Source organism: Haliaeetus albicilla, chromosome 16 (assembly GCF_947461875.1).
Source record: "Haliaeetus albicilla chromosome 16, bHalAlb1.1, whole genome shotgun sequence".
Lineage (NCBI taxonomy): Eukaryota > Metazoa > Chordata > Aves > Accipitriformes > Accipitridae > Haliaeetus > Haliaeetus albicilla.
The window spans coordinates 25,773,866-25,793,383 of record NC_091498.1 but is presented as its reverse complement, the minus strand read 5'-3'; the positions used below and the strand labels follow the sequence as shown (position 1 = coordinate 25,793,383).

The 19,518-nt window shown below is 35.0% G+C and overlaps 1 long non-coding RNA gene across 1 annotated transcript in view; it reads left to right on the top strand.

The window, feature by feature from the left end:
• The window catches only part of LOC138689301 (uncharacterized), a 121,892-nt gene extending 118,309 nt beyond the window's left edge, over positions 1-3,583 (top strand). The window contains exon 5 of the long non-coding RNA XR_011328191.1: positions 1,634-3,583. This is a non-coding gene — a long non-coding RNA (uncharacterized lncRNA). The remainder of the gene's footprint in view (positions 1-1,633) is intronic.
• Positions 3,584-19,518: the final 15,935 nt, after the last annotated feature.

Below are 19,518 nucleotides of genomic sequence, written 5' to 3'. Positions count from 1 at the left end.
GCAAAATGCATATACTAACTTAGGAATACACGGCAGAGTCAAAGTTTATTTCCTTTCAGATTTGCTGTGAGCCACACTACAATGGGCATCTCCAATCCTTATGAGTTTAAGCATTTCCAGGAGCTGATGTCAGCACATAAGCAGTGGTTTTAGACTTGGGCATCTAAAGTCTCATTTATGTCCTAGACAGATAAGCCCTTTACTCAATTTTGCTCTAAATACCTAGATCATGTGCATAAAGGTTGAATTTAATGGGGCTGGGAAATAGGGAAGGGTAAAACATAGAAATTGATTCCAGTGGTAGGGTCAGGAACCATCAGGGCAGGGCAGTCTACCAAGCTCTTTCCTGATGAAACAAGAAAACTATTGTGTTCAAGCCAAAGCATACGGTGCGAGGAAGAGGAGGAGCTGCTTGCCAAGCCAAATATAAAGAGGCACTGCTCCTGAATTTAAGGAGCAGCAGTAGATGGGAGAAGAGCTAAAATGAGTTTTTCTCTGATGATTTAAGAAATATTTATGATAGATCTTTCTCAGAGAGAAGGGGATTATTGGAAGATCACACTACTGCTCAGTGTTTCTTAAGAATAATTACTTTTTTCCCTATTCTGTCCACATGCTTGATACTATGTCAGCATAAAAGAAGGCATAGCTCATGTTTTGAGTAGGTAATTTTTCATTAACAGAGTCATGAATCTTGTGACAAGTAGCAGTGGTCTTCAAACTGCCCCAAACAGAGTTTTTAACTATCACTTATTCAAGATTCTTAATTATCTACAGTAGGTTCTGAAAACAATACCATAACATACAACTGAATTTGAAGATAAGAGATCATAATTTTATTTTAAGGAATTTGGCTGTACAACAGTGATACTATATTTTGAAATCTGCTTTCTATTACATTTTATTGTGCTTGGCCTTTTAGCATATAGATTTTGGCGAGATCTTAAGGAACACATAATTATTGTATTTTTAGACATATGGTGAGGTAACTTTGTTGATAGTTAGATATTCTGAAATTAAGTTGGTCTCAATGATTTTCACAAAATCTAATATATGGCATTTTTGTGGAAAGTATAAAAACAGAATATCCTTTACCTGAGATAACTTAATGATCCCCACATTGTGTTAAAAATGTTCTCTTTATGAATGAAAATGTAACAGTAGTTCTTCATTTTCAGCACATCTAAATTAGCATGTTAAAAAAGATGACGCATGGGAAATTTTGACTTTTTTAACTCTGCATATCATTGTCTGTTGTGATACCAATTGTGGAAGAATGTAAAATTTTAAGAAGACATCTGCCACCCATGAATCTCATAAAATTGACCTACCATTTTACTTGCTGATGCAGCATCATGAAACAGCAGTACACCATGAAAATCATGTCCCTCCAGTAAAGAAACAAATGCATTTTTAAGTCATTGTGGGGAAGTCTGCATTTTGGTTTACTGCCATTCACTGTCTAAACAAGAGTCATTTTTTTGTTAAACTTCTGCATTAATCTTGAGCATCAGATTCAATCCCTCTCCCCCATGCTCTGTTCTGTTACGCTATATTATTTGGGCTTTTCTTCCAAAAGAACTTTGGCAGTAAAATGAATGTTTTCAGCACCTGAAATATAATGCAATTACAGGAATTTCCTGAGTTGAGCCCCTGTTTGGTTACCTCTGGGGAAGATCTGCCAGTCGGGGTTGCGACCGGAGTCAGCAGAACTCTCCATGACCAAGGAAGGAGCAGAAAGTTCAGCTCCTTGGGAAGACTGTCTCCTGCAGTGTCCCTTCAGTACTCACCTTCTTTTCATTACCAATTCTAATGAACGCAGCCATGATGGGAGTGTTCAGAGCGAGACGGTCCTCCAGTGATGCAGGCAGAACACAGTAAGGGGAAATACCTCTGAGACAGGAAGAGGGGTAAAGCTGTTGTGTAATTCACTGTGGAGCATAAGACAAGACAAAAAAAAAAAAGGGGGCAAAAATGGAAAAATTAACTAAGTGTATACATTTGGAGGAATTCCCAACTCTAAGACTGGCATATTAGAACAAGGTCTATATGCACAATTGGGAATAAAACCCACAAGATAGTGATTTTTAAATCTTCATTTTTAGTGTTTTATGTGGTATTTTTTTCTTTGGCTGAAGCTTTTTTTTTTTTTTTGATTTACTGCTCTGAACATATGACTGAAATACGTGTGTACTATCTAATATGCTGCTTCTCTCAAAACAGTAATTTAAGATGAATCTCATTAAAAACCTTCTTTCTGAACAGATAAACAAAGCGGTAATGTATTTTTAATGAGGTAAGGTGATTTCTTGCTGTGCAAATGTGCCTAGACCTGTAAAAACACCGTTTTCTTTCTACCCAGTGAAAATAATGATGAGTGTTTATCAATGCATCATTGTCCTATTTGCTGGTAAGACTGACCTAGTGAGCTACATGTAAGAACTAGGGACTGCTCTGCCAATAAGAAGGTCAGCATTGCTGTTCTGAAAATGCATTGTTTCATTGTTTGGATCGTTATAATGTCATTGTCATAAACTTCCACAGTCTTGTTTGAATTACAGCTCTGGTTGAATTTGTCATGCCTTTTTTTTTTTTAACTTAGGCTTCCCTGTTACTGCTGCTTATCACATTCAAAATGGCACCCATCAGAACTTTGGGGGATTTTCTTGGGTTTCACCATGCTCTGAATAGTTTCTCGTGGTCGGAACAAAAATCAGACTCTTCCTTTCCAAAAAAACTTTGCTGTCATGTTGAAAAAGCTTCTTAGGAAATACAGAATTGTTTGCTTAGTAATTTTTATTTCTTTTTTTTTAAATCTTTGTTTTTGAGGGATGTATGGAAAGGATTGAAAAAGAAAAGGAAAGGTGTTCTCAAAGCACAACATGACGGTATTTTTAGAAAACAAACCTAGAAAGGAGGCTGAAAAAATACCTGAAATGCAGCTTCTGAGATACAGAAGCTTCCCCACCGATTCACAAAAAAATGACAGGTAACAAATTCCCCCCAAATGAAAGTAAATTGTACTCTTTATCCAAACTCATCTGAACCTCTTTGATTCCACTGAACATAGAGCACTCTGGATACCTTGGGAAATTTCAGTTATCATTATATATTTGACACTTCAGATCGTATTAGAGTAAGACGATGACAAAAAAATGCATGATTTTGTGTATTTTTACATTATGCTGAGGTATTTCTTTTTTTTTCTTAGTGTTATCTAAATTGGTTTCTGACATTTACATATGATTATTACAATGATTATTACTGGTTTGGGTTTGGCTTTTGTTTTCTTTTTATGTTTTACTCATGGTAACAGGTAGAAGTTGTAATCTGGATCACAGTTCTATTACAAATATATTTTGTAATTTTGCTCTGGGGGCTATATTGTATTTTACACTAAATAAATTCTATTAATTTCTTATTGCCTTCCTGATTTTTAATTTATGCTAGTCATGGGATTATTACTTATACCTAAATTTAGCAAAGCCCTAAAGTACAGAGTTAACTAATTTGATATAAGGCATTGGAAAAGTTCAAATTTATGTAAAATCTCTGCTTTTGGGTACAGGCGTAATGTAAGCAGAAACTTTCAAGGAAAAGGCATACTTCAATCAACAGACATTTGAATTAATATCTAAATGGTTAATGTGATTGCATACAAAAAGATAGATCTGAGAGAATCTTGGAAACTATTTTCCTTTCATTTCCTATTTGTTGAAAAACTGCTTCCATAAAATAATGATTAATTCTAAATTGAACTCCAAGAGGTTTTTAACGCTGCTAAATTTGCAAGAGTATTTTATGAATTATTGGCACTTAGTTTTCTCCTGTTGGGACTTCTTCTGGAAACATACAACTTTTTTTAAATATCTAAGGCCAACTTGTTAGCTAATCGCTAATAACAAATAGTGATCTCAATGTGCAGATTCTAGACAAAGACAAGGGAACTGTTTTAGGAGCATTTAATTTCAACGAATGGACATTAGTTTTGAAGAAAACTGAGCACTGCCATCTTTTGTTGGAAGAGACTAACTGCAACTTTCAAATGTCAGAATATTTGGATCAGTTCTGATTTGTACACACTACTTTCTATCAGAAGGTTTGTTTACCACTAATAAGGCAGATGTTTTTTTCTTACTAAACACAAGAAAAAACATTTTCTGTATTTGGTGAATATTAATTGAGTGAGAAGACTTCAAGCATGAACACAGTTACGAACAAGAGTAAGGACCTACCATTCTACTAGACTGCTATACTTTTATAAATGAAAACACTTCAGGGCAAATCCTTAAGAACAGATATTATCTTTTTTTATGATAAAGGCAATACAGTCAAGTTTGGTTTGTTAATGTAGCCGACTGATGTTTTTAAGAAAGAACAAAAATAAAGTACCTACCTTTAACCTGTACTGCTGCTGAATCACAATTTATTTTCTGAGGAGAGAGATCGAGTCTAGGGTGTTCAGAAGGTCTTTGCTTCCTGTTGTGTAGCTCAGGGAGGAAAGGGTGAAATGAAAAATGGAAGGTAATGTACACTAAAATGCAGAAACTTCTACATCTCTAATTTTACTCATTGTGTATTATGGCAGCTTAGCAAGGCCTGGTGCTTCATGATCAAAGGAGTTTGTAAGAAGTAGCTTAGTGAAATTTCATAGTACCTTTCAAAACTGGGAATTCTATGGTTTTAAAATGGTTATCAATTCTTCATTTTCCTAAGTAGAAAGATATGTCAGATCCATACCTACCATTTTTGTATGCATAATTTGCTCATTTATATCTGTTACTTCTTATTTGAATTCTTTCTGACATTTTTGTAATGGGGCAAATCAAGACTTTTAAATCTGCATTTGACTGTCAGTCTTTTGCTGAAGATGTACAGTAGATTACCTACAGGCAACTGCAGTTTGATGCCAGCCCATCAGTAGGGGTTAAAAAAAAAGAAAAGAAAAAAAATGTTGTGTATTTACATAATGTAATAAATGGGCTTATAATACATTCACTGCACTCCTCCTGTTCTTCCTTCCCACCGTACAGTAGATTCCCACCTGGAAGTTCAAGATGGTAGAAAATGTGTATGGCAGAGGGAAAGGAGTGAATATGCCAGGTGATGGAAGAACACTCATTAATGTGAGTGCTGGGCTTAAACTGTCCTTTCACCTGAACATCCCTGCTTACAAAAATTTGTCCTGAGCATGTAGAACTGCCACCAGCCATCATAAACTGCAGTAGGGAGTGTGAAACCTGAATTCACATCTGTGGCTGTAAAGACATCTTTATATTCCCCATTCAGATATCATCCGAATTGGAACACTGGGCATATCTGAAAGAGTAACCACTATATTCTTGCTCTATCCAAGCCCCAGATGATCTAAGCTCAATAGGCAGTCCTTTTTTCTTTCTTTTTTTTTTTCTTTCTTTTCTGGGAATATCCAAATCTATACTATAAATGTGTCACTTTGCTTTATAACCAAAATTTTTTTCTAAACCACTATCAATACTTTAATATAAAATGTCTTTTCCTGTGGCATCTCTAAATTTAGTTTCTAGCTTACAGCACTTGACCAGACATTGGGAAATCTGATTTATTTAGTTCTTAAAATTTCAAATGGTCCATTTCCTTTAAAAAGGATTGAATCAAAACATTATTTTGTGTTATTTCTATTTTACATGTACAGGAAATTAACCAGCTTGTATAAGACGAGTAACAAACACTATCAGATCTTAGTCTTTTTATCTATCAAGAGCCCAAATTTAGTAATATTCCAGTAGCTTATATGAAGGAGCTTTGGAAAGTGCATTAATTGCCACACAGCTCATCTTGTAAAAAAATCAAGTGGGAAAGAAGTCCACTCAGGATTAAGAAAAGACATAAGCCTTTCCTTCCAGGTACCAGGACCTCTGTGTTTCAGGTAGTTGTGCCTTCAGCGAGTCTGAAGCTAAACAGATCAGTATCACTGATGGCTTTGGCAAGTCTCTGAGTAAGTAGACTAATTAGATGACCTCATGTGTATATTTGGAAGTGTGGGGCATGACTGGTGTGAGCCTGAACTTAGGAAAGAAGAGACCTGCAACCTCCTGTTACTCATCTATGGAATGGCCTACGGACCTCTGCCTTGTCCTGATAAAATAAAGATTCTCGTAACCCTTAGAATTATATCATTCTCACTTCTTTCAAAATCCAAAATCCAATTTGTGGAATAAAAAGTGCTCTCTCTGTAATCCATTTTGATAAATAATTAGGCTCTAAATGCATTAATATATATTTAATACATTAATACGTTCAATCAATGGGCTTATCATGCAATTTTTGTTCTTAGTTTTCCCAACAGGCTATGGTAATGGTCATTTCACAGCCTCAAAAAGTGAACTGCAAAAATCTCATTTGGCTCTGTGAGTAAAAACTATTTGCTCAAACAGCAAAATGTTAATGAGCACACCCCTATTACTCTCCATGTCTTTTGTTGACACAACTTGTTAACAAGGTTTCACGTGAAAATTGTTGAGCAATTCCTTTCTATGTCCTTAGCTTTCTTTGGCATGTAAGCACTGAATTTTGAAAGACATAAATGCCACTTAAATAAGTCATCTCTATTTAACCTCTCTTAGAGGCTTGGACATGCTGATGCTTTTATGAGTATTAGCACAATTACGCATTAACAGAATGCCCAAATACCCTAATTATTTGTTTACCAGAGGTACAGTTCAATACACTTACTGGAAGTACAGTTTAATATACTCATTCTGTCCGAGCCATTTTTGCATAAAATTGGGTGGTGGTGGGTTTTTTTAACCTAATACTGTAAACAGTTACTGAGTAAACAGTAATACTGTAAACCTAATACTGTAAACAGTTACTAACATTTGAGTTACTGCTATAGGAAATGAAAAGTGTTTCTTCCCCAGTCAAGGCTACAGTCAGTTGTCAACTGATTAAAAAAAAAAGCAAGTTTGTGCACTGAATTCACTCTTAGCTACCTTTACAGATCAGTTAGAGTTAGTTTTCTCTTCTGTAAAAGAATAAAAATTCTAGAAAAAAAAAAAGCATGGTAAGAGCAAGGGCTCCTCAAAAGTAATGCACACAGGTAGGGTTAAAATGAGAACAGCGATGCTCGTCCTGGATAAGAAGGGATCTCTGACTTCTGCTAAGTGAGGGACAACGGGCACTGCCCTATTTGCACTGCTAGCTCTCAGTTCAGTTCTTCATGCAACAAAATTTACATTACAATTTCCAGCTCCAGCATGTTAAAAGTTTGCACAGTAAAATCATAAACTAAGGGTGTGATTTGGGGGAATTTTTTTGCCTTTTTTTTAGTAATAAGAAAGCGTGATTTTTGAAAACCAAATATGATGAGCTGCTTATTGGCAATGCAAAAAACTCATCGTAACAACAAATATATAAGCAATACAAATCACTTGTTCAACAATCATAATGCATTTCCTTCCAAGACTGGGATTTTCAAGCTATTCCCCCATATACTGCAGAATGGCAGTAAGGCAGCCACCTGCTGCTGGAAGTGAAATTACTAGATTGGAGAAGTCAGGCATATCCTAGAGCGCTTCCAGTTCATTCATGATCTTGCACTTTCCTTACTAAGTTCTGCTTCCCAAGTAATTAGGTGGTATCTACTTACATGCTGTAGACTAACCTCTGTCTCACGCATTCATGCTTCATTTCCTCATTTAATGCTCTTTTCAGTCTTGTTATTTATTTTCTTTAATATTACACTTCCAGCTCTATAGCCAGATGAGTCACACTCATTGCCATCCACAACAGCACTCTCCAAGGCCTGTGAAACAATAAAGTAATTTATAAAAGCTTTTCCACTGAAGTTACATAGTCAGAGAAGCTAACCTTTATTTTAGTGGCATTTGAATTAGGATGAAGTTCCATTCAGAAAAGATTATTCATAATAAAAGTATTTCATACAGAACATCACGTATTTCATATTATTTTTAAAAATAAAAAAAAAAAAGGAAAAGAAAAGAAGAGAACCCACAACACCACAACCACAACATACCAAGATAGTGATGTGAGACACAGTGGCTTACACTCACAGAGATTTTTTTTCATTCAGAAACATAAAAAATAAAAATAGACTGAAAACTCCAGAGCACTTTTCTTCTTTGCCATAGAAGAGGGGAGATCAAGTTCTCAGAAATTCCTATATTAAATACAGAATGACTGATTTATTTTCCTCACAACAGAAAAGTAATTTCTCATTTCAAAACATTGTTTCCTCCGAGTTGTATACTGTTCCCTGTTCAGCTATCATTATCCACCTACGATCATTACATTTTACAATTAGAATTTAGGATAAGAAAGTAATTGTTACTTTCCTGAAGGTGACATTGACAGAGAGACAATAAAATGCCTATGAAAGAGAGGTAATCCCTTCTGGAATAAAGACATCCGGAACCCAAACCCAGAAGAATCTGTTTACCTATAACAGAGGGGGAACGCCTATACTTCTTCCATGAAGGAAACTACCATTGTTTCAATTACATCAATAGAAACTTGACCTGTGATAGTATAGCACTTTCCTCTTTCTGTCATTTTAATCACAAGTTTCAGTTTATTGATTAGGATAAGAATATACTGAATGAGGAGATGGAAGAATTGTTGTTATTACTCTCTTACTCTTCCTTAAGGTATCTCGCTCCATTGACTTCCACTGGAATTAACATCGGTACACCCAAACACATGTACTGCTTATCTGTACTTACATTGCCCAAACCAATCTGTAAAATTTAAGCAAGCTTCAAAATGCTGGCCTCCTGTGATAGTTTATAAAAATCACCTGCTGAAGACATTTAGTCAAATCTTCAGTGAGGTACAAGTCAGAATACAGCACTGTCGATTTCAATGTGACAGTGCCATTTCTACAGGCATCGTGGTCTGCCATGTTTATTTCTCCAACTCTGTAAAGCATAAGATGAGTTGTCCAATTTACAGTTGTTGATGTGAGTAGGGCACAAATACTTAACAGCATTCCCATATTAAGAAAGATATCTCTTAGCTTGCTAGGAAAAGAAAAAAATATTTAACAATATATGCATACAGAATTCAGAGTCTAATATTGTGTAGCTTATGAAATCTGTTAACTTGAGTCAAGATGACAAATACAACCTTGGACAAACAAATATTGCTGAAATAGAGAAAATATTAGGGTTTTGTTGGGGTTTTTTTGTCTTAAAAATAAATACATAAATTTACCTTTATATGGTAGAGGAGCTGGAAATGAAATTAAGGATCTAGACTCCTACACTTCTAATCTGGAGTTTAGAACATAAGCAAAATGAAAATATTTTGCCAGAGCAAAAAGATGACTAGTCAAACAACACAAAACCACCAACAGAATTACAAACTGGCGTTTGTGTCACTGTGAAGAGTATTCCATTCCCATTTAAGGAATATTTATTTCCTTCAAAATTAATCAAGTGTTACTTGACACATTCAAATATTGTAAGCTTTCACTAGTTTAAAAAAAAATAAAACAACTCAACAAAACATAAAATGTATCATTTTAATACCGCTGCAATGCTATTAAAGATCAGAGCATAAAATTTCATGCTTGCAGATGATGAAGAGGCACACATATTTTATACCACCTTAAAAATCTACTTTTCTTATAAATTGTGCCATGAGATTTATATAATAAAGTTTAATTAAAATAATGTTTCTCACCCTCATACTTCTGCAGACTATGGCATGTTACAGGTCTATGTAAATGTCACATACACAATTTTCAATCTTCCTGTATAGGAAGAGTAATATTTCTGTAATATTCTGCAAGAAACATAATCGTCTTTGGCTGTACACTGACATTGTTAAGCAGAGTCTTCACAACAATAGAGTACATTCTGTAATTTTCCCCAGAGCTGAAAACTCTTTCAAATGAACATGAGTCAGGCAGTACTTCTGGGAATAATGTTGCAAAGTTATGAATGCTGCTTACCATTCCCATGAATACTGCCTTTTGGAGGAAGTACATCAAGTGTCAGGCATGATGTGAACTCTAGTTTGTTGGAGTACCTGTTAGCATAGCGATATTTTTAAAGACATTGCTGTATGTTGCCTTGCTAACTTTGAAGAGAAACAGATATTTAGGTTGACAAACAAAACAAGGGTTGCACAAACCAAATACATGAAATTGATAATGTCTTGCTGAATGATTTAAACATGGGCCTAGATTCAAAGCTCCTTGGCACTTTTTGATCCAGGATAATTTTATATTGAAAATTCGTTATTCAAAATCTAACACCAGCCTGTTTATTGGAGAAGCGGTAACAATAAGTAGCTTGATTTTCAGCACTCTGATGATAGTTCCAAGATGTCTTTTAAACTTACAGACACATGCTCAGCTCTTCCACTTTCCTCTAGGAGCTTGCCCTGCTATAATTGTGCCCTCTATTTGGATGTCTAGCCATGTGATAGGAGTCAATGTATTACTTTAGTAATTAAACTCTTATCAGAAGCAGGAGAGAGCACAATGTGGTACAAAAAGAATTATATAAATCTGACTTCAGTGCAAATCATATACTTCTTTTTGCAAATATTACTGCCCTTCCAGGAGAAGCTTTCTTATTGATAATGATATCACTATTGTTTATTTCAGTTCAGGCTTCACAAAGGTATGTCTTCTTAGGGTAGGTTCTGTCTCAGATTTCTGATGGTTTTGCTAATTTTTGTCAATATTGAACTTATTTTAAAAAAAAAAAGAAAAAAGTTGTACAATAATATTTTCAAAATTGTCATGTTTCAAATGAGTATTTTACTGTGTGACAAGATTAGTATTTCATAGAAATAAACTTCTTGAAGATGTGCGCAATTTTCATAGAACGGGTGAATATATAGACTTGATTTATTATAACAAATGTTCTGAGTAACTTTTTTAAAAGGGCTTGATACAAAGCTGGGATTTCCAAAGTTGTCTATGGTTAAAGTTTTCAAAACCTCTTGTCCTGTACATCCTTATGCCGTACATAGTATTAGTAGTCTGTGTTTAATGAACGATACATGAAGGGCTGTTAGGAAGTTGTGCTGTAGGGAAAGACTTTATTCTGAGTCATGAACAGTGCTGAACTGTAGACTCATTAATTTGACTAAAAGCATGGCTCATTATAGCCCAACTGGTTATGCAATTTTTAAGTAATACATAGTTTGTCCGAGATCTCATCAATTGAAGTCATGTATTTTATTTATTTTTATGACTTTTTAATCAAAACTGTTGCATTATTATGCTGTTTACATCGTCAAATTTGCCACTGGCCATGCATATGCAACACCTGCATGTTTGCAAAATAATCTTCTAATGCTTACTAGATATTCAGTTGAGTTTTCAGCTTTTTGCTACGGTTTAGAATTATGAATCACTCGAAAGATGAATATATTGCATAGCTTAGGTGCTTGGCCTGTCTCTGCATCCATTTTGGAAAATAATTATATAATCCAAAAGTACTGCTAATAAAGAAGCCTATAACAGAATATAAACAATTCTTTGAAAGAAACTTCCTTTCTCTCTTTTTTTTTTTTTTAATTCAAATAGGATATAGTTAACAAAATAATCTACTGAAAAATTAGTTCTAAAACTGCTTTCAGGCACGTACTTCTTTCCCTGGTGGACAAAGTTATTAAGGGCACAGTGATAAGATTATTCTTTCTATGAATTTTTCAGTATTACATACCACAAGGCAATCAGCAATAAATGAAATATTATTCTCAATCACCTCAATAGATGCCAAGTCAGTAGGTAGCAAATAGACAGTAACAGCTGGAAAAAAAAAAAACCCAAACCCAAAAACAAGCCCCAAACAAAAAACCCCTGAAAGAATAATGTTGAAAGAAATTCTACAGCACAAGGAAAAATGTTAACACTGCAAAGCCAACTCAGTTAAAAGCTTTGGTTCATATTATCCTTAGATGAACTATCAATGCCATTTTTAGTAGGAATATGTGATGATTCGAGTCATATCCAATCTACTGTCTCTAGTGAATGCAGAAAGTTGATCTGTGTCATAAAAGATGCAGGAAACATCCTGGAATCTGTCTCTATGTAGAGAGAACAGTAATGAAAAATTTCCTTCAAGATCTAAGATTTCTTGTTTGTGGAGCCCTTGCTGACAGGCTTATGTTTGACATGACATGCCTGGAAAGCTTGTAATTGTCTGGCTCTCATACAATGTACTCTGATTCTGCAAAGAACTGCTTCATAACTCAATTATAGTTCACTGGGAATATAACATTTACTAATAAGGAACTGTGAATGACAGAAATTCTTAGAACTGGGGTGGGCTCTAGACCTTTTTATCACAATTGCATGTACTTCTCTCTCAGACAAACACACCTTTTTCAGACATGGCAAATGCTGTTTCAAAGCTTGCCACTTTTTCCAGGCACTGCAAAGATGTATCCTGAAGGTCAAATAAAAAAATTATTGAGATTTTCACTTTCCATATGTAACTTTCAAAGAAATTCTGAAAATTTATACAGACAAAACTTCTACTAGTGTTGAATAGGAACAAATAAAGCTAAAAAATCCCATATTAACTAAGTCCAGAGAAGCTTAAGTAGAAAGTAACTGTTAAGGTTCTTTTCCAAACATCGAACTTACTTCAGTGGATTCATCTAAATTATGCCAGACAGGACTTAACCAAAGGAAACTTAGTTTTCTGGGAAGTGACTGTTACGCTAGCTAAGAATCTATCAGAACCATAATCAGAACTGTTTACCCAGGGCTTTCTTGTGAAACATGATAAACTCCTTTTTTAGAACCTGAGCCGTACATCCCCCTATCTAGGGACTCAGCTCCCAAGAAATAACACCACATGGAAGAGACAGTTAATGCATCTTTCCAGGATTGTGGCATTTCTGGCTTTCTAGTACGCACACATTCTTCTATCTGATCAGTGCTCAACTTACACAAGGACAAGAGAAAGTCCTATCAAAGAATGTATGAGAAATTTGGCACGTGCTATATTACGGCAAAAGCCTTACTGAGATGCATCTGAAAAAGGAAGTACAGTCATATAGTGATAGAACATCTAAATCACAGAGTGATTGTATTTGAGTGTAAGATGGCATACAAATGAACTAGTGTAATTCAACACAGTGCTATTACTCCTCTATCCTGTCTCACAACATGCTGTTGAAACTTCATCCAAATTAACTTGCACCTTTCTTTGACATTGTCATGGTCCTTTCATCTACAGTTTCTCTGTATTTTAACAAGATACAATCTTGTCATTAAGAGAGGATGAGCTAAGCAGGCAAGGCTTGAAACATTCATACTCATGGATCTTTGAGCTGAAAAGCATACAAAATCATGCACAAGATTGACCAAATAATTAGTATTTGAAAATGTTACTGGTTTAGAAGTGTTTTATTAGGTGTTTCAATATACAACTATAAAATATTTTGACTCTCAAGATTTTTTTTTTAAAACCAGACAAGAACACCAAAAATAAAAAAAACTATTCATGAAAGAAAAATTTATATTCTTTTGTTTTTTCCCCTTTAATACACATGGTAATCTCTCTGTAATACACATCGTAATTAAGTGGATAATCTCTCCATTATTTAGCGCTTTTATTTAAAACAGACCTTGTCTATGGAATCATGAATTATAATTCCATGGACTATGGAATGGTTCCAGTAGTAGGCCCCTCACTTGTATGCTCATTGTGATTTTACATCTGAAAATCACCACAAGTTATGAAAATATACTACTTATTATTAACTGATCAGAATTTACAAGTAGTTCTAGATTTGCTCCAGAGGGCTCAGCTGGTGTACCTACTGAGTTGTCTGACATCAGGCGTTTTGGTTTTGAATCTGTTTTTCCACTAGACAGATTTAAATTTTTTTTTTTCCTACTGTTACTACACTCATAGGGAATCATATAGTCAACTTCTTTATCCAAAAAACCCCAGAGATTTACTTGTTCACCACTACTTGCAGTTGGACTAGATGGTTGTTGAAGGTCCCTTCCAACTGGAACTATACTATTCTATTCTATTCAAATAACTTATGGAGTTGTAGGAAATAACTGAAGTCCTTATCTAGAAAGATGTCTGGTTTGGCCAGTTTCACTGACACTACAACTGCAGTGTTGAAAAAAGAAGTTTTCCTTACATCAAGTCTTACCCAAGTCTTACCTTGTAGTAGCACATGAAGTTCCCAGCTCTAAGTACAACATCCACTCTTTGCATTCATCTTAATCGCTAAAGACTTCCCAAGCAGAGAAATGTATATTGGTTGTGTGAACAAATTGGATTTTCTGGAAGAAGAAAACCAAAGTGAATAAAGAGCCTAGGTTTACTTTACAGGACATCTAATAGCATAATATTCCTTTAAAATCCCAGTTACTATAAGTGTGCATTTTACCTATCATTCAAATAGACACAGGATTTACCCCAGAAAAAAACACAAATATAATTTCACAGTTCTATAGGAAATAAGAAGAAAACGAACAGTTTATTGATTGATAAAGAACTAGTTCTTTCAAAACAAATTTCTAGAAGACAGCAATTCTGTAGCCTAAAGCTAGTGTAGTGAGTTAGTGAACCACAAATAATCACTTTTCACTGGCTCTGTGGCTGTCCTGTTTCTCAACAGAAGCTTGGATGCCTATTTTTTTCTGAAAACAATTAAAATGTAAAGTAGCAATCAGAACATAGAAGTTTACAATTTTTTAATTGTTTTTTTTTTTAAAGTGAAACTTCAAAGTGTCTGTTTGAGAAGAAAAAAATCTTGAACTTACTTTTTAGCAAAGTTAGTATATCAAGAGAAAAAACTGTCCTTAGCTGCTGCATGAAAAATGGACCATCCAAACAAAAAACATCCCAAGAGAAAAATCTCACAAATTAAAAGAACTGTGGAAGACACTTAGCTATGTTTGAGATGAAATATTTTGTTGAGCTGGAGATCACTGAACTTACTTGGGTGGAAAGACATAAAAAAGGAAAACTGGCTGGGATCAAAAACCATAGCTCAGTATTTATTTGGTTTTTTAGAATAGGCTTATTTGGGGTGCGTTGTTTGTGCTTAGCACACTTACATCCTTCTGGGCAAATTGCTATACAAAACACATCTTTAGAACAGACACAGAATTTTTGTGGAAAGAGATAGATGACATATAGCAGGCACAAGTATTTGTCTTCACTGGGAGTCTTATCTTCCCAGATAATGACAGATTTTGCCTCATGGTCTCTAGGCATAATTCTACAAATAATGATGATTTTTTTATAGAATACATTTATTCGTGAACACTCAGAACTACAAGAAATAGTTATGTTTGCTAAAGAAATTACAAAGTAATGTTCATGTGTTAATAGATGGGTCATACAAACTTTTTGGGGAACAGCATATGCTTTGGACAGCTTATTTATATAAAGCATAAGATAAATTGTAAGATCACAAAAAGATAAAAATAATACAGATATTTGTTATCTGTATAGCATGTTTCCTTCCAGAGTATCTCTGATCTTTTCAATATTATGAGACTTGACTTTTGGGCGAAAGAAGAAGAACCTTGTAACCAAAGACACCAGAGAATTCTTACTGTCTGGGTACATGCAGAGCCTCTATTTAAAGTCTCATACAAAAGGTTTCTATAGAAACCTGAAGGACTCAGCCAACCAGTGCTAAAAAGCTGAACCCTGGGGCCTATACAAAACCCACAAAAACATTTATCTGTCCTAATGGCTCCTGAAGCCACTGATCTCTGTCATGCTTCAGCATACCTTCTTAATATATGATGTTATACCTTACATTAGCATATGCTATCTTTGAAAAGAAAACATTCTGATAACTGTTAAAAACATGGCTTTAACTCAGGTCCTTAACTGATCCCAAAGCTAGTGAACTGAAAATTAACTCTGATCTCCTTTCTGGCATATACTATCTCCTAGGACATGTAATATGAGTTTTACTTTTTTTTAAGGAGCTGTTTGCCCTATATATAGCTATGTTTCAAATTGTTACTCACTAAAAGAGCAAGTATTTTTGGTTCCTTCTGAAAGTCATATTTCCATAGTGATGCCGAGCTGACAAAAATATGCAATACATCATGAAAACTGAAAATTAACTCACTACCACAGATACTGCTCCCAGATACCATTTTAAACTCAGTCTGGAATATTATATTGGTGCAAAACTCAGTTTCTTCCTGAACCTTATTTTAATATATATTCAGTACAAAGCACACACTCCTCTTAATTTTCAGTGTCTTCCTTGTTTCTGTTTTGGTTTGTTTCAGTTTGTTATCTGAGGTTAAACTAGAGGTAATGACTCATTTCAGGGTCCACTCCTAAACAGCAGCTTGGATGAGGCTGCACGAAGTTTGGCTTCCTCTTCCCTGTGCAGGGAAACACTCTCCTAACACTGCTGCAGCCCAGCAGTCCTCACAGAAGACTAACATCCCTAATCTCCGCAGCATCTTTTTCCATCATGCTCATTTTCATACTATAGAACCACCATTCTCATCATTCCTGAGACAGTATTTCTCCCTGTCTGTCTCCTAGAATGTTCATAAATGTTCACGTTCTGTTGGTTGGCAGGGCTATGCAGAAATCCAGAGAGAGACACATTTCCATTGGGTTGCCAAAGTTGAAAACTTTCACTCAGCACAGGGTGTATAGCACAAGAAAGATGGAAAGCAACTCAACTCTGTCACTTAACTTTGGGCAGTGCTTTCAGTGTGCCAGAAAGGACAGACCACATATTTCTCATATCTGTTTACTGCTAGGTTTTTCTTGTATAGAATCTTTCTGTTTTCTTGACAATAGTCTTTGAAATACAGATTCATTTTACTACTTCTGATGTTTCATTAGGGCTCAATTTCTGTTAAATTAACATCTCAAGTAGAATTTCAGTCCATAAATACAGTAATATTTTCTTTCCGCTACACCAAGAAGAACCTGCAAGAGTGACAGAACTCCAAAGCTCAAGAGCATGCCAATGCTTAACAAAGAAATGGCTCTCCAAGAGAAATGGAACATTCATTTCTCTCTGAGTTTGAAGAGCTACGATAATAGGACATACCACAGATACCAATTCCAAAGATAATTATTCATACCATCTATGAACAACTCTCACAAATGTTATGGAGTTTGGGGCAAGTTTATCTTTATAAAGAATTCATGACATACCTCCTTTCAATCATCTCGCATCCACCCACACTGACATTTCACAAACCAAACTTATCCGTAATACCCCTCAGCACAAGGCATTTTCTACACATTTGTTCAGGTCAGCACACAAATGTTCTCACTTGACAGCCTTAAAAAAAAAAAGAGAGAGAGAAAGAAAAATAGAAAAAATCCACATACTCTTACATCCTTGTACAAAAGACTACTCAAGGTCAAGATCAAGAAAAAAGGCCTTTGTCCTCCTCTTTCGTCCTCCCCTTAGTTTGTGCAATAACTTCTTTCACACAATGCATAATAAATTTCCAGTCAGAACTTTGCAATTCTTGCAAGTTCTTTCTCCCAGGGATAACAAGATCAGACAGAAGCAAAACGACAAATATTAAACAGCTTTGTCTAGTTCCCATGGCAAAAATAAGGAGCTACTATCATAAAAATTAACTCTGAAAAATTGTGATGGAAAACAAAACACAGTCTTCTATTCCTCAGTAAAATCCTCACTGTACCTTATTTATGCCAAGAAGTATATCACGATTTCTTCTTCTATGGTTATTGGAAATATCTGTGATGCAGTTTACAGTGGATTTTCTTCCTATATCTTAATCACCTACTAAGATGTCGAGACCAGGTTGTGGTTTTTTCAAAGATGTAAAAACTGATGAACAGTCCTTTTTCTAATTCTGAGGCAACAGTTGTGCTTTTCTCTTGGATGGACCTCGATGACATACTTCACCTAAGAAAAAATGACAAAAAAACAACCAAGCAGAGATTTCTTTCTATGGCAAGGCAATACATGTCTCAGCTGAAGACAAACTTCTGTGTGTGGTAGTTCTCACATTTGATGAACTGCATTCAAAGTTGGAAGACTACTCATAGAAAGTAGTGTGGTATTTATGCAAAGGAATGGTGCAAAATCATTAAACGTACAAAAAATATATCTATACTCTGGATGACTTAACATGATGTAAAGACAGAAAATGCCAACTCACACTTACTGGTTCACCAAGAGTTATTCTACAAAATTCTTTAAGTACTAAACATTATTATTCTCTGATGTACAGGTTTTTGTTGTGGAAGTAAAGTCACTTGCTCACAGCTTGCTAGTGTGTCATGGCACCGGCTGTATTAGAATGAATCTATTTCTGACGCCAAATAGCATCAAGGAACTATTATGCCTGGATGAAGTAAGGAACCATTACTGCAGTTTCAGAGGAAAGTCCTCATCATCTTCTGAATTTTATTACTGTACCAGTTTAGTGCATGCAGACTCATTCATGAAAACAGCTTTCAAAAACCCATGTCAAAGGATGCTGAACAGAGTTTTCAGAGGCTTTTAATTCATTTTAAATCTTTGTTCCTAAATATGGAGCTGATGCCAATAAAATGGCAGAAAAATTTTATTTTATTTTAAGAAAAAATAGTCAGGTTTATGCCAGTATTCCTCTCAGGTATGGCTTTCATCTTAAACTCCCCAAAAATGTCAGCTTCAGGCAACTCGTCTCAAATTAAAAATACCAGCTTTAGGACTGAACTACAGTAAAGCAAATGAAAAGGGCCTGGCAACTGAAAGTGTCAGTAAAGCTTAACTATAGAGGACACTGTCAGTTCCCTGTGCAGTACAGGGTATTATAACGCATGTATGGTAAATGGTGGGTTTTGTGATCTGGATGTACTTCTTAATGATTTCCACCACTTCGTAAGTGTTAGACATGCGATGTGAATCTCTATTCACATTACCACTTCAGTGTATAATCCTGAATAATCACTGTAATTTGTTCTTAGCAACTGTGGTCATGATAGGGGATGTACATCTACTTCCTTAACGTTCTCATCAGAAATCATTGCCAGTCCTCACAGTAAACTTCCAGAGACAAGAAAATGAGACTGAAACAAAAGAAAAACCTTTATTCAAGATTCTACATCTTCAGTATGATTTGTGACCTATTCTCACAAAGCCCTTGAACACATGTATAATTAAGAGCTTAATTAATTCCACTGAAGGAAATAAAGCTGCTTTAATATGCATCACTGTTTTGAAGGAGTACAGTATTGTTCTCACAGCAGTAAGATTTCATGGGATGCCACTGAAAATGATGAATTATAATTTTTTAATTACATGGAATAAGAACCACCACCACCACCCCCAAAAAGCAAACCAAAAATGAAACTTAGCCAGACATGAATAAAATGTATTCTTTTACAACTTAAATATATTTAAGATGTAAATAAATGGACCACATTTAGATCTCAGTCAGAGAAACTAGTTAGATTTAGTTAGAGAATCTAGTCAGATTTTTCTAAACTATCAGTCTATACTTCGAGGAAAGGCACTTTTATGCATTCAGAGGAGATACTGCTCACATTTCTTTGCTAA